This window comes from Gossypium arboreum, chromosome 10, assembly GCF_025698485.1.
Source record: "Gossypium arboreum isolate Shixiya-1 chromosome 10, ASM2569848v2, whole genome shotgun sequence".
NCBI lineage: Eukaryota > Viridiplantae > Streptophyta > Magnoliopsida > Malvales > Malvaceae > Gossypium > Gossypium arboreum.
The window spans coordinates 50,878,319-50,890,701 of record NC_069079.1 but is presented as its reverse complement, the minus strand read 5'-3'; positions in this window follow the sequence as shown (position 1 = coordinate 50,890,701).

The window sequence follows — 12,383 nt, the reverse complement described above, 5'->3', positions numbered from 1 at the left end:
TCCTAGAATCAACTAAATCCTAGCTCTAATACCAATCAAATGTAACACCCCTAATCCTTATCCATCACCGGATTATGGTTATAAGGCATTACCAAACCATACACAGCTTAAAAGATATCAATCGTTGTTATTCATGTTTAAGAGATTATAACTCAATTATACGAAATATGTTTACATCTCTCTCATAGCATTTGTTTAATCAAAATCATAACACAGATGTCTAGATGACAAATTCCATGTATAAACATTAAGAGATTCAAACACAAATATTGAATATATGCCAATATATCTAATTAACATGAAGAATCCTTTGTGCATATTACAAATCAAACAAACTATTACATTAATAATTGTCTAAACTCATAATCAACTTTAATGTCATGACAATATAGTCGAATATTACTTATACTTATAATTCATTATTTCTAATCAAATTCACCAACATATGTGTTATATGCATACGTATTTAATATATATTTATCATTAGCTGAATATGCACACATGTCATTTACCAATTCCAACAAAATTTTACAAGTCAAATTATATATCAAAGTTTGTGTCAATACTAAAACACACCAATAACCAATTTCACTATATAGCAAAGTCATCACATAGCTTAAAAAAACATGTACTGAATATCACATATTAATCCATTTTCAATCTTAGTTGCTGAGTACATCCATCCATGATATCATACATTTCATACACATATATTATGTCAATAAAATACACATTACCATTAGACATGATGTAACACCCCTTACCCATACATGAGATCGGGACAAAGTACGAGGCGTTACCAGACACATACTCAGACATTTCAGAAAGACGAGTTATAAAATTTCATTTCCAAATTCAAACCAATTGAACAAAATCATATTGTCCCTATTATGGGCCTACAGGGCACAAACCAAGCATTATTAGCGGTCAGGGACAAAACCAAAAATTATGGAAATTTTTAGTAAAATGCCTAGGGTTATGCCTCACACACCTGTGTGGAGGCAAAGCACATGCCCGGGTCCCTTACCCGTGTAGAATTATTAATTTTTTTATTTCAAACCTATAAGGGTTTTCACACAGTCGAGCACACATCTGTGTCCCTGGCCCATGTCACTCACACGGCCTAGACACGCCTGTGTCCAAAAACTTGGACATTCTATTTATGACGTCACCATCCATCTAGAGGCACACAGCCAAGGCACAATCCCCATGTACTAGGTCGTGTCCTCCACACGGTTGAGACACACGACCGTGTCTTTGCCCATGTGTATACTATCATGCAAATTGACCTAAAACTTCTAGGTGTAGGGGACACACGGTTGAGCGACACGCCCAAGGGGCTGGCCGTGTGTCACACACGGCCTAGACACATGCTGGTGTGTCTACCCGTATGGACCTTTTTGGAGGCTATTTTCCAAGCCAAGGGTCACTCTCAACATCTATACACATTTATAAATTTCAATGGTACTTAACATGGCCTAAATATGTCTATCACCCACCTTGTCATAGTCTTTTGCATGTTAACCTCATCTCATTTGTTAAGCACATGCTAGATTATCCTCTCTGTATTAAGGATTACCATATCATCAAACACATTTAGACTTGGCTTATTTTATAACTTATTGTCAATTATAATCTAGCCATCTCCAAGTGATTGGCCACGTTCCACATGTCCATTCATGATATACCTCATTTAACCATCTCATGAACATTTAAAACCAACATGCACAAATAGTAAGTTTCAACCTACATCAAAATGAGCCATGTCTTATGGCCATATACAAAATGAATAGGTATATCATTCAAGCCCTTACATTGGCTAACCAAAGACACATATAACAAATAACCAAAAACCTATACATGCTATTGATTTGTAATGCCCCAAAAATCTTGAACTTTCTTTTTTATCGGTTTTGATAAAAGGTGTGCTTAATATTCCTAGTCAAGTGTTATTTATTTGATAATAGGTCTTGGTTAAGTTATGAGTTCAAACTTTGGGGTGAAAGAAATTATAGTTTAATAATTAAAAGAACCTTGGTGACAAGTAGTTTGGTTTTTAAATAAATGAAGGAGGAATTGGACACAAGGAGCCTTGTGTTGGAGTGGCAAGAAGCGTCACATGTGGGGCTTAGAGGTAGCATCACATTCATGGCAAGGAGGTTTGGGGTTTGCTCAAAAGAAGGATTTATTTTTGCTCAATAAATGGCCAATAGTGGCACTGGATGTGAACTCTGAAGGGAGTGATTAGAGGAGAAATTTAAGGAAGGGATTAAGGAGTTATCAGGGAGAAAAGTTAGGAGATGAGGGGGGTAGAGAAGTGGAGCCGAATTGGGAATTTAGGGATAGGTAAATTCGGCTATAGTATATATAGGTGCCAATTTTGGGAATCCAAGGCTAATGCCAAATTTTTCCTTTCTTTCTACCGAAAACACTTTTCTCTTCAAATATATAAAAGCCAAAATCCCTTATTCTTTCTCTTTTAGTTTGTGCCGATTTCTTCCCTTCCTTTCTCATCAAACTCTTTTCTTTCTCGCTCCTACTTATTTTCTCTAAAGCTGAATATCTTTTGGCCAAAATCCTGCTGTGCCACCACTTTTTCTTCAATGTTGGCCGATCGATTCTTGTGTAAGTGCTTTACTTTCTTTTAATTGTCTTCCTAGTACCAATTTCTTCTCTCCCTCACTCTTTCTAAATCGGTTTGGTAGTGGATTAGTATCAAATCTCAGATTTCAGATCTCTGCCAAATTTCTCCATAGGCATTTTCGGGTTTTCGGGTTTTGGGTAAGTATTCCTCTTTTATTGGTTAAGGTTGGCCGAATGGTCATGGATGATTTAAGAGAGACTTAAGATGATTGCGAGTCACTTATTGTTTAGTTCTTAATGATTTAGATTGATGTAGATTTAAGAAATACTCGTTATTAGTGATCAAGGAAGGGTTGTTAAGGCTTGTCGTTCAAGGTAAGGCAAATGTAAGAATTTTAGTTTTTGGTGATCGTATTTAATAAGCGTGTGATTAATTGTTGAGTGACATCGTTTGTAGCTTCGTGGCTAATGAGATCGCGGCAGATTTTAGTACCAGGTGTGTCCATACATTGCATACACACAGTAGACCGGCAAATCCTGAAATACTGAAAAGCTAAAAAGCCAAAAAGCCGAAAGTTTGGCTACAATAGTCTTGCGAGTGCGAACACTCGTAAGGGGGAAACCGATAGGTTATTAGAGGCCCCATGAGTGATTCCATGGACTTGGCCCATGTTTGGCCAATTAGGCCAGAATGGGCTAAATGGGCCCGATGGGCTGTAGGGCCGATAATAGGCAAAATTGGCAAATTGATACTATGTGATGAAAAATCATATGATTGCATGACTATGAATGTGATTGGGCCTGACGGGCCATATGAAAGTGATTGGGCCTGATGGGCTATATGAATGTGATTGGGCCCGATGGGCCATATGAATGAGATTAGGCCTAAATGGGTCAAATGAATAAGTATGGATCTATTAGTGTTTAGTAAGGGGTTGTGGACCCAGTTTTTTGGTAACTACTCAATCAGGCATAAAACTTAAATAATTAATTAATTGCAACCGTGGACGAGTCATAAGGTTAAGGTGTGGCAATGGGTATATGCATGTTTAGGATTGGATCTAGGGAGAGCTTGGTACTTAAGCAGTCTTAATGACTCACCTCCTCTTCTCTGGGATCTTACCTGGTGCATAGTATCTGTTCACTTTAGCCAATGAAGACTTGTTAATGGGCCAAGGTAAGTAATCAACCCATAATAAAGAGAAATTATCGAAATGCCCCTGAGGGCGAGAATGACTAAAATACCACTATGTGTTGAATGTAAGATTTATGGATGTTGCATGTGTACCTACTGCATTCATATGATATTCTATTTAGGTTCCATATGGGTTGGGAATTATGAAACGGAGGAAGTATATGAGGATCGCATGGTTGCTTGATGACCGTGGATCCACTGATGGCTCTTTAAGCCCAATATATGATTAACAGCTTTGCTGCAACGTTAGGTAGTGCTGCAACCGAGCTACCATTGGAGTGTATCGGATGGGTGGGTCGTTATTTATATGCTCACATGGAGTGTATTGGGGGATGGAGATGGTGTGTAGCGGTTGGATGGGTGGGATTCATACATATTTGATTGCTTTACTTCTATTCCGATATTGAAATGGGCTTAGGCCGAAAAAGACTTGCTATTGCATGCTTTCCTATTTACCGAGGGTTGTACACATTGAGTTTTCGAAAACTCACCCCCTCTTTTATTTTTCTCAGGTGATCCTCTGTAGGTGGTTCGACGGTAGGAGGGACTCCAAGGTGGCCAGCTAGCAAGATGACTTGGACTTGTTTTCTTAAACATATAATTTCTAATATTTAAAGTTATTTCAATCCAAAATGTAATAAGGCCTTTCCTCTGGTTATTATTTCAAACTAGAATTATTTTTATTTTTATGCTTTATCTTTGTTAGAAATAGAACCTAGTTTTCCTAAACCATAACTGTTTTTAAATACTACGTTTCCTCAACTTAATTTTTAAATGAGAAGTTATCATGGATCATCTGTTTTAAATAAAGCTTCGGCAACTGAAAAGAGATTTTACAAAGTAATTATTATCATCCAAGAAGGAATAGTTTTTTTAAATACACCTCGCTTTGAAAGCAACAAATACAAGCTGGGATTTTACTCAAGGTTTTTATTTTAAAGAAGGGTTTTCAATGAAAACAAGGATTTCGAAAAACACTTCAATGTGACACGCCAGATTCGGCCATAACGTCTAGGTTGGGTTTAGGGTGTTACAAACAAAGTAAAGTTGTATATATACCAAAGCAAGATAAGATGATAGTGTTGACAATACTCCAATCGTCTTCCAACCTTCACGAGTCCACGAGCTCTATAAAACAGGGAAAAGAAAGGGGGTAAGCATTTACATGCTTAGTAAGTCCGGATAACTGGAAAGTAAACTTACCGGTTAATTAGCATACAACCATATTAGGCAATAATTCCAACTAGTATGAAATAGTTTCCCTATCACATGCACTCAATCATCAAGTTAGTCTCAAATCAATACATCATGTTATTAGTCTTAGATGAGCTCATCAATTAAGTATTTTCATTCTTTATTTCTTATGTTAATCCCGTTGAATTTCTCGGAAATCTCGATGGATATCCCAATTACCGTCAAGTCATACAAGTGATCATCTCAAGTACGCACTCCCATGAACCTTACATCTTACAGCTGGATTACCAGTCCAGGCTAAATCCCCCGTAGTGTCAACTCATAGAGCATTGTCGGGATTACCAATCCTAGCTAAATCTCTTTCAACGAAAATTTTTAGTCCTTTAAGTCGTTTCTATGAAAAATCACTTTGTAAAAGTTGTTTACCATTCTCTAAAGTCTTATATTCCTTCATAAATCACCAAAACACAAACATCTCATGCATGGGTAATTTTCCAAACATGAACCCTAGCATGATATATGGGTTGAAATAGAAAGAGCATGTTACGAGGATCTCAAAAATACGAAGAACATTAAAAACTGGGCTAGGATTGACTTACAATCAAGCTCGAAATGTTGGAAAACCCTAGCTATGGAGACCCTTAGAATTTCAAGCATGGAGAAGAAAATGAGCTTATTTTAGGTTTATTTATTTCTTTTTATTTCGTTTATTACCAAATGACAAATATGCCCTTCTTTACTAAACTTGCAAAATTTTCCATGCATGCCCATTTTTGTTCAAAAACTTAAAAATTGGGTAAATTACTCTTTAAGGACCTCTAATTAATATCCCAAAGCAATTTCATACAAATTGCTTCTAGAACCCAAGTTTTGCAATTTATTCGAATTGGTCCCTAATTTCCAATTGGACACCTTGCACAACCTATTCTCATATCCTAGACCTCATAATGATCATAAAATAATTATTTTAGAATTGGATTTGTGGTTCCGAAACCACATTTTGACTAGGCCCTAATTCGGGATGTTACATTTCTCCCCCTTAGGGACTTTCGTGCTCGAAAGTCTTACCAGTAAATAGGTTCGGATATTGACTTCTCATGGTTTCTTCGGGCTCCCATGTAGCCTCTTCCACTCCGTACCGATGCCATAAAACTTTCACCAAGGCTATGTTCTTAGTCCTCAACTATTTGACTTCTCAAGCCAAAATCTTGACTAGTTCTTGACCATAAGTCATGTCCAGTCTAATTTCAACTTCCGTTGGTGAAATCACATAGGAGGGGTCTAATCGATATTGTCGCAACATGGATACATGGAATACATCATGAATCTTTTCCAATTCGGGTGGCAATGCTAAATGGTAGGCTAATGGTCCAAGTCTTTCAATGATCTCATATGGTCCGATAAATCACGGACTCAGTTTGCCTTTTGGGCCAAATCTCAATACCTTTTTCCATGGAGACACTTTCAAAGCACTGTATCTCTAATCTGAAACTCGACCTCTTTCTTTTTCGAATCAGCATATGAATTTTGCCTATTCGATGTTGCTTTCAAATAATCCCGTATCACTTTAACCATTTCTTTACTTTCCTTGATTAAATCAACTCCATGAATCTGACTTTCCTTGAGTTCTGTCCAATACAGTGGAGTTCAACACTTCCTGCCATACAAGGCCTCATAGGGTTCCATTTTCAAACTTGTCTGGAAACTATTGTTGTAGGCGAATTCCACCAGTGGTAAGTATTTTTCCCAACTACCCTGAAATTCAAGGAAGCAATACCGTAACATGTCCTCAAGAATCTGAATCGTTCGCCTAGATTGACCATCAGACCGTGAGTGAAAAGCCATACTAAAATTCAACTTTGTACCCAAGGCTTCTTGCAGCTTCTTCCAAAATCTCGAAGTAAATGTCAGGTCCCTGTTTTAGATAATCGATATCGATACCCCATGTAATCTCACAATTTCAGAGACATACAAGTTAGCCAATTTGTCAAGGGAACAATCCGTCCGTACCAAAATGAAGTGAGCTGACTTCGTTAGTCTATCAATCACAATCCAAACAACATATTTCTTTTTCAGTGTCAACGGTAGTCCTATCGCAAAATCCATAGTAATCCTGTCCCACTTCCATTCACGGACCATTACAAGCTGTAATAAACCTGAAGGCACTTGGTGTTCAGCCTTGACTTGCTAGCATATCAAGCATTTCGATACGAATTTGGAGATAACTCTTTTCATGCCATTCCACCAGTATATTTTCGTCAAATCATTATACATCTTAGTATTTCCTGGATGAATAGACAAATAGTTATCATGTGCCTCTTGTAGAATTTTTGGAATAAGTTCATCATCTCTCAGTACACAGATCCTATCTCTAAACATCAAGCAATCGTCGGAACCAATCCGAAGATTTGATTCAATGACTGACTTGTATTGACTTCTCTTGGCTTGCAAATCACTATCATTGACCCGAGCTATGCAAACTTCTTCGAGAAATGTCGGTCTGGCTCTTAACTCAGCCAAAACTGAACCATCATCAAATAACGCCAAATGAGTGTCCATAGTCCTCAATGCAAACAAAGACTTCCTACTCAAGGCATCAGCGACTACGTTCGCTTTTTCTAGGTAGTAGTCAATTAACAGCTCATAATCTTTAACAAATTCTAACCATCTTCGTTGTCTCAGATTTAATTCCTTTTAGGTTAGAAAATACTTCAAACTTTTATGATCTGTGAATATACGACAAGTTTAACCATACAAATGGTGTCTCCAAATCTTCAAGGCAAATACAATAGCAGCTAGCTCCCCCATGTAGAATTATTAAAATTTATTTTTCATTTCGAACCTACAAGGGTTTTCACATGGTCGAGCACACGCCCGTGTCCTTCACACGGCCTAGACATTCCCATGTCATCACTCGTGTCTAATAACCTGGACATTTTGTTTATGACGTCACCATCCATCTAGAGGCACACGACCAAGTACACGCCCCTGTACTATGCCGTGTCCTCCACATGGTTGAGACACACGTCCGTATCTCTGCCCGTGTGTTTACTATCATGCAAACTGAACTAAAAATTCTAGGTACAAGGGACAAACGGCTGAGTGACATGCCCAAGGGGATGGCTGTGTGTCACACACGGTCTAGACACATGCCTGTGTGTCTACCTGTGTGGACCTTTTTGTAGGCTATTTTCCAGGCCAAGGGTCACCCTCAACATTCATACACATTTATAAATTTCAATGGTACTTAACATGGCCTAAATATGTCCATAACCCATCTTGACATAGTCTTTTGAATGTTAACCTCATCTCATTGGTTAAGCACATGCTAGATTATCCTCTCTGTATTAAGGATTACCATATCATCAAACACATTTAAACTTGGCTCATTTTATAACTCATTGCCAATTATAATCTAGCCATCTTCAAGTGATTGGCCATATTCCACATGTCCATTCATGATATACCTCATTTAACCATCTCATGAATATTTAAACACCAACATGCACAAATAGTAAGTTTCAACCTACATCAAAATGAGCCATGTCTTATGGCCATATACAAAATGAATAGGTATATCACTCAAGCCCTTAGATTGGCTAACGAATGACACATATAACAAATTCCAAAAACCTATAAATGCCATGAAACAAAGTAAAGGTAACTATATACCAAAGCAAGATAAGATGATAGTGTTGACAATACTCCAATCGTCTTCCAATCTTCACGAGTCCACAAGCTCTATAAAACTGGGAAAAGAAAGGGGGTAAGCATTTACATGCTTAGTAAGTCTGGATAACTAGAAAGTAAACTTATCGGTTAAATAGCATACAACCATATTAGGTAATAATTCCAACAAGTATGAAATAGTTTCCCTATCACATGAACTCAATCATCAAGTTAGTCTCATATCAATACATAATGTCATTAGTCTTAGATGAGCTCATCAATTAAGTATTTTCATTCTTTATTTCTCATGTTAATCTCGTTGAATTTCTCGAAAATCTTGATGTTTAGCCCAATTACTGTCAAGTCATACAAGTGATGTAACGCCTCTAACCCGAATTCGTCACCGGAATAGAGCTACAGAGCATTACCTGAGTTACCGATTTATTTATCAAATATTTCATTTTATCTAATGTTCATATTTGAAACCAATTAAAATCAAACAAATTGTCCCTTAACGTACTTATTTTTCTCGATATGTTGTACTTGAATTTCTTACTCGTCTCAATTTAATTAATTTCCTTGTATCAACGTATCAAAGATAATCACCTATTTACATGTCATGATAAATATCATTCTCTTTCTATTTCTTCATAAACATAAATTAGGTAATTCATTATAACGATATTTCATGCAAATTAGTCGTTTCTAACATTTTTACAAAATTACCCACAAAGTTTTACTTTTATTCAATTTAGTCCCTGAGCCTAAAACATGCAAATTAATCATGGTAGATGAGTATTCATACATATTTTTCTCCTCCTCCTCTCCGTTCCACGTCCTTAATTTATATAACATGCTACAAATAACAATATCAATAATTTCACTATTTACTTATATGTATATTTAAAACTGCCAATTTGCGTCATAGTCACTAAATTATTTATAGCTTGAGCTATAGAACTCAAAATTAAGATACCCTAATTTTCCATGAAACTAGACTTATGTATCTTCTTACCATAAAATGTTCAGAAATTTTTGATTAGCCAATAAGTACAGTTTATTCTTTAAAGTCACCCTTATTCTGCAGTCTGACAATTCCAACCCTTATTCACTAAAAATTATTTATCTCATTGTACATAATTCAAATGATGTTCCCATTTATTTCTATTGAAAATATACTCATTCAGAATTCTAATCATATAAATTTAAGCCCCTAATTAGTTTTATCCAATTTTTTATGATTTTCCATAGTCAGAACAGAGGAACCCGAAATCATTCTGACCTTATCTCACAAAATTTACTATATCTCATAATTTACAATTTCATTTCTTATGCCGTTTCTTTTATAAGAAACTAGACTCAATAAGATTTAATTTCATATTTTATTTAACTTATAATTCTATTCCAACAAGTTTTGGTGATTTTTCAAATTTAGACTATTGCTGCTGTCCAAATCTGTTTTAATGCAAGGTATTATTTGCATGCTTATAATACCCTTATTTTCTTTCTCTACGCTATTTTTCATTACTTTCTCTTATTTTCTCTTCACTAACATGACAAGAGCATAAGACCATATATAAGAAAACTCAAAATCAACATCAATTCCATGCATTTTCAACAATATTAAACTTAAAAATATATTGAAATCTTGATATTCTTACCTTTTCTTATTGACTTTGATCTTTAACTTGATTTTTCTCTCTCCTCCAGCTTCTATTTCTTGAATCCAACTTGATATTCTTGCTCCCCATCATCTCCTTGTTATCTTTCTCTCTTGATGGCTATGGAAATTCTTTCAATTTTTAGGTGAAATTAATGAATTTTTGGTGGAAGGACTAAATTGTAAAGAAAGAAAACTTTTTTTTTCTTCTTCCTCTCTCACGTTGGTTTGCATGGGAAAGAAAAGATGATGATTCTTCATCTTTCTTTCCTTACATATACTAAATAAAATAATAATAAAATAATAAAATATCATTTAAAAATTAATTTAAAGTATTAATAAAATAATATTTATTTATTTAATTTATCTAAAATATCTCCAACATCATCGTTGTCTCTAGATTTCTCTCTCTTCCAATTGACCATTTTGCCCTTAGTGATATTTTAAAATTTCATTCTTGAGTCATTACTTAATTTGGTAAAATTGTAATTTAGTCCCTCATAATTCTTCACCTATTCAATTTGGTCCTAATTCATCAATTTTCCTTGGTTTCTAGATCATTCCACCCTTAAAATATTTGCACTATTAGTCCTTAAAATTTTCATATTTACACTTTAATCCCTCAAATTTTGAGTATTTACTCTTGGTCCACAAAACTTTTCTCACTTTTACAATTTAGTCCTTTCTTGAATCAATATGTCATAATATACTTCCCAGTGACATAACTTAATTTTTCCTCTTCTTGTCACTTTATTTCCTTATTTTACTATATTAAGGATAATATCTTACTATAGAAATTTTCAAGGTGTTACAAGTGATCATCTCAAGTACGCACTCCACAAACCTTACATCTGACGGCTGGATTACCAGTCCAGGCTAAATCCCCCGTAGTATCAACTCATAGAGCATTATCGGGATTACCAATCCTAGCTAAATCTCTTTCAACGACAATTGCTCTCATAAACTAGGATTTGAATTGCCAGTCCAGGCTAAATTTAGTCCTCATTCGGATTACCCGTCTGGGCTAAATCCTTATTATACCCATATTCTTCGGGAGGCACGATCTCTCAAGGAACACCAGTCCAGGCTAAATCCTTTCCATATTGAGATCATCGAATTACCCGTCTAGGCTAAATCCTTCTCTACAACACATGCAGGATCTCAAGTCGTGTAAGCCATAATTTAACCATCGGATTTCCCTTTTTATTTCAACGGGGACATTTATCATCTTTTCATTTACACAAGCATGTCTTATGGATTATCATGCAATGAATATCTAGTTGTCATACATTCAAGAACATGCATTTTTAAGTATATTAAGAGTTTACTTCGGGTTATACAAACTTACCTGGTAGTCGTTTCAAATTCGTATCGGTTATTCTGAAACCTTTTGTTTTCCACGGTCGACCTCCGAAATTGGTTCCTCGGGGTCTATATAAATAAAATTAGACTATTAATACATCACATTTTTTATTTTAGGATTAAAACTCGTCATTTTGCCCCTAACCTTTCACAATATTTACAATCTTGTCCTAGGGCTCGTAAAATGAAATGCATGTAATTTCTTGGCTACCCAAGCCTAGCTGAATGTTATTCACACTCATAGTAGCCCATGTTTTTCCTTCATTCTATATTTTCCTACCCATTTTCACAACTTTTACAATTCAGTCCTTTAAGTCGTTTCCATGAAAAACCACTTTGTAAAAGTTGTTTTCCATTCTTTAAACTCTCATATTCCTTCATAAATCACCAAAACACAAACATCTCATGCATGTATAATTTTCTAAACATGAACCCTAGCATGAGATATGTGTAGAAATAGAGCATGTTACGAGGATTTCAAAAATACGAAGAACATTAAAAATGGGGCTAGGATTGACTTACTATCAAGCTTAAAATGTTGGAAAACCCTAGCTATGGAGACCCTTAGAATTTCTGTAGCATGGAGAAGAAAATGAGCTGATTTTAGCTTGATCTTTTTCCTTTTTATTTAGTTTATTACCAAATGACCAAAATGCCCTTCCTTACTAAACTTCCAAAATTTTCCATGCATGCCCATTTTTGTCCAAAAAATTAGAAATT